This window comes from Sapajus apella, unplaced genomic scaffold (genome assembly GCF_009761245.1).
Source record: "Sapajus apella isolate SASKATOON/1434 unplaced genomic scaffold, GSC_monkey_1.0 scaffold83, whole genome shotgun sequence".
NCBI classification, from domain to species: domain Eukaryota; kingdom Metazoa; phylum Chordata; class Mammalia; order Primates; family Cebidae; genus Sapajus; species Sapajus apella.
The window spans coordinates 1,137,685-1,142,630 of NW_022437023.1; positions in this window are offsets into that span (position 1 = coordinate 1,137,685).

The following is a 4,946-nucleotide window of genomic DNA, read 5'->3' on the forward strand; positions in this document are numbered from 1 at the left end:
TCAGGCCCCCTTGCAGCATCATCGTCGTAAACCTTGTGCGTGGTATGTTTATACACCTGGCGTAGCCTTGGCCAGTGCCGGCGCAGCATAAGCCAACACATTGCAGTGGCTCCTATTGATCATTTTCTAGGCCCCCTTTTCCTTTCGCTGTGCTCATGGGTGATTTCAGCCAGTCTGGACTCACCAGCTTGTCAATCACCCAGCGCCATTCCCAGCACATTAATAGGCACTGCCTGGAATGCAGCTCGGTGGTGCCAGAACCTTGGGGAGTTGATGACCATTTTAACACCCACCTGCCAGCTGTCACTCATTCCACACTGAATGCAGCTCCCTTGGCTCATTGAAAACCCCCACCAGGGGCTTACCTCCCAAGTCATTTGGAATGGGTATTTGGGCTTTATGGAGCCCTGATTGCTCTTTATAGAAACTAGGCACTATCAGGGGGAGGAGAGAGGAGGGAGAGAGTGCTGCTTCAGTTTTTCAAGTTATAATGATCCCAGTAATCGAGACACCGAATTGTGCATTTAAATTGTTTGAAAGTAAAAAATACCGTTTTGTAATGCTGGTGTTAATAATGTAAACATTAAAAAGGAATTAAATTCTTAGCTTCTTTGTGAAACACGACTGCCTGATTTCTCTTCTTTCACCTTATTCAACTGGAGGAAATGATTGGCTGCAATACCCAGATATGTTACCCAAAAGTGGGTCTGGACTTGCATCAGAATAATGAGTCATTTCATGCTTCCGGTTAAAGGTAGCCGGAACGGTCACCCTGGCAGTAGACTGCTGCCGTATTCTGGAGGTGAGCTTTTTTCAAAGACATGTAAGTATTTGAGGTGTGCTGGGATAGGCTCAGTGGGGGCCTGAAGTGCAGCTGAATATATCCAAAGCCCCTCAGTTCTGCCGAGTTGCCTGTCAGCTGCCTCAGGGATTTGCTGCCTCTCTGCATCTGTTCCTTAGTAGATGTCACCTGGGAGTGACCTTTCTGATCCCCATCTAAAGTAGCAGCCCCATCTCTGTTTGCTTTTGCCTCAAAGCACGGGTCAGTGCCTGGCAGCAGGGCCTGGTACCCAGTCATCTGTAAATATGTGTTGACTAAAAGAATCTGAAGAGAATGAACGACCTGAGAATATAAGCCTAGGTCACTTGGCCCTCCTGTCCCCAGCCCCAGCCCTTCCCCTTTAAGTTGTCCATCTTTGAGGGCTGGGGGAGAAAGGCTAAGGGAAATCGAGCGCAGGTAGATTTCCACATTTTGCTCTTGGATTGACTCTCAAACTTTCTGTCCCATTTTGGGGCAGCTCAGTAGCAGAAGGGAGAAGTTCTGAGAGAGGCATAATGGAAAGGGCCCGCGCCTGGCTGCAAGTCCGCCTGCCTGGCTGGAGCTCAACTCAGTGTTGTCCCAGGGCTGACTTTCCCTCTCCCTCCCTCCCCTCTAAATCTTGGCACCCACACTTTCATTTTAGTTCTTTTCCTCATCTTCTATTTTATGTTTTTGGCCACAGAGGATGCAGATTTAAATCAAAATTCAGAAGTTTAGATCATTTTGAAGAGCTGCTGATGAGTGGTCTTGCCTTGCCATTTGTTTTATTAGACTGCTTCCTGCCCTTTCCTGCACGGTCTAAAAGCTCCGTGCAGCTGGGAAGAGTGATGGGGCTGCCAGGGTGCTGCCCAGAGGCCCAGGGCTTCCTGATGACATTGCATTATGGAAAAGCTGTAATAACATTCGGCTCTTTAGCCTCCTCTTTAATCACACAGGGGACACTGGAGGGATGGGGTGGGGGTGGGGGTGGGTGAATATCTTCCAGGCTGCCCTGAGCCCCTGCTCCATGGATATGGGAAGGATCCATGTTTGCTCTTCCATATCTCCTGTCTGGAGGACCAAGTTAGAGTTCTCATGGGACAGAAGAGGAGACTGAGGTGGGGGAGATGCTTAGTAAGTCTCCCAGCGCTCCGAGCACACTGACCATATGAGGACATGGGCAGAGGAAGAATTGAGATCAGAACCTGCAGCCCTGGCACTGCCAGGCTCCTGCCATCCCCTCACGCTCCCCGCTGGCTCTGTATGTCTCTGTTTCTCTCTCCTTAGGTCAGGTATCAACTTGACTTGAGGTTTATGGAGACAGAGGTTCTCAACAAACCCATTTCCTCTTTATAGGCACACAGTTAAACGACACGTCAGACCCCTGGCATCTGGGTAGGGCCACGTGGCTAGTTCTTGCCCATGGGATGTGGATGTGCCTTCTCCCTGCTGTCTGACTTTGACCCATCAACAGCAGCCTTGTAGACTGAGTTTGAAGAGGGTGGTGTCACATGATGGAAAGAGCCTGGGTTCCTGAATCACTGTGTGGAGCAGGGGCTCTCTGCTGACCACATTGGATTGTCATGCTATTGATTTTTGGGGATTGTTTGTTATAGCAGTTAGCCTAACTCCAACTAATACCTGTGTATTACTAATTCAGTTATTCAATTAGTAATTACTAACACCTGTGTACCTCAATTCACAAAAGAAGAGAGCTTTACCCTTACCCAACTGGGTGCCAGCCAAGAGGCTCTTACAGTCTTCCAGACAAGAGGGAGCCATAGAGGTAGAAGGTTCAGAGGTGCTTTTTAGTTTTCACCTTCTGGGATTTCTCCGTTTCCATCTTAATCTCTCAGTGCCCAAGCATATCAACCCCTTGTGGCCACCTGAACCACTTACCATTCCCGGGCAGAATGCTTGATTTGCCTTTCCCATGCTTATTGATCCTTTTCCTGGAACACCTGCCCCTCCTCATCACCTTTCAGACTTGACTCCCTTTCAAGGTGTGGCTCAGACACCACCTCCACAATCAGCCTGTGAGGCAGTGAGCCCTCGCTGCTGCTCCTCTCCGGGTAGCACTGCACAGCCGAGCAGATGGTCCTCATCCCCTCTTGAAGCACCCGTGATGTTTTCATAGGAGGTCTGACTCCCTGATTAAATTATGAGGTTCTCAGCAATAACGACATGATCCTCACACTTCCTTGTTTCCTATATAGGCCTTAACACAGCGTTGTTTGTACTGGGCACTCAGGAAGGAAGGGAAGGATTCAGGGAGGGAGGGAGGGAGGGAGGACTGATTAATGAAATCACAAACAAATGAATGAGCTACTTAGCCAGATTTTCAAGGGCTTAGCTCTGTGTTGTATGTACCAGACACTTGGTAAATACTTGCTGGAAAGGAAGGAGGGAGGAAGGGTGAGAAGGGAGGGAGGGAATGAGAGAAGGAACGAAAGAAGGCAAATGGACAGAATAATGACATCACAAACAAATGAACGAGCTCCTTGACTAGATTTCCAAGTGTTTCCACCATCTGGGCTCATTCCATTTTTCTTCTACTACTTCCAACCGCAAAACCCCAATTCCGAATGGGTTCTGTCCACGGACTTGTGGGTGTGCTGGACTTTTCCTTTCCCCCACTCTCAGCCACCCTCCCCTCACCCATCCCCCAGCCCTTCTCCACTCCTGTCACCCTTCAGGGTTCAGATGGAGCTCCACCTCCTCCAACAGTGTTAGTGATGTCCCTGTTCTGAATGAACATCCTCAACTGTAAATGGAACAGTTGATCATTCACACCACGCAGGTGGACCTCTGTCTCCCTGGGTCCTGTCTTATGTGGTGTGTGTGAGTTCATGCGTGTTATTCTTGCCTCTCTGACTAGAATCAGGCTCCCCAAGAGCTGCATCTTCCCCAGCGTGAGCCAGTAGATGAGCAGGGAGGCGCTGCTCAGTGTACTCTTGCTGACTGCCAGATTATTTAGGGCTCCCGCACTCTTTTTGCCATTTTCAAGTAAACACAGATTGGAGACCGAAAACATACACATCCCATCATCTCTTCTTTCCATGCCTTTCTCCTCTCCGGTTTCCCAGATTGGAGCAACTGGGTGGGCTCACTCAGTCTCTAAATTCATTGAGTTTCTGAATCTGCAGAGTCATGCGCAAATTTTCAGATCACAGCAACCCCTCGGAGCCTATGAGTTCAGTAAGAATGCACTAAAACCGGTAGCCGACTTCTTCATTCCCCCTACTTTTTTTTTTTTAACAACAAATTACACTTTTTTAAGGGACATCTTTAGGAGGAGATGGGAACATGGGCTGGGCCTCAAATGATTGGGAGGGGAAGAAGAAGGCCTCATACAAGAGGGGTGCCATGGGGTAAAGGAATAGCCAAGAGAGGGGGCATCACCTGGGCAGGAATGGGGACCCCGGCCACAGAGAATAGTTGTGACACAGCTAGTGACCTGGGTGGGCAGCCCCAAAAGACTTGGATTCCAGCTGATAATCTCTGTGCCATCCTCAGGCAAGACCCCCCTCCCCCACCCAGAGCTGAGAACAGGTGGAGGAATGAGAAGCTAACCCAGGGGGCTTTGGACCTGGTTGATGTGGTATCAGATTCTCAAGCAAGGAAGTGGCCTGAAAAAGGCAGTATTTAGGGCTGTGTTTTGTCATTAGCAAATATTTAGTTTTAGGCTGACTCCCTTTTGTCACCCAACATGCTCTGACTCAACTCTCTCCTACCCTGGCCACACAGCATGCAAATGAATCACATCATTGCCTCAGCCAAACATAATTTGGGAAGTTAACCTGCTTAGAAACCCATAGAGTATGTTCTAAAATTAAACAAAAGTTTTTTTTTTTAATTATCCACTCCACTCTTTCTTTTTATTAGTGTGGATTTTGCAGTGTGGACAGTAATTATCCACGGGAATCAAAAAATTACTTAATTTTGCATTGTATGAGAGTCACATAAAAGGACCACTTATTTCTCAGGTCTGGTGCCCGCCTTGCAGATACATGCAAATATTTTATTAGCCACCATTTCCACCCGAGTTCCCTGAAGGATTGTAGGAAATCAGTGAACTGTTCTTGTGGTATACTCTAGTCGCTCATAAATTGGGGCTACTACACAGTGTGATCAGAATAAACAAACG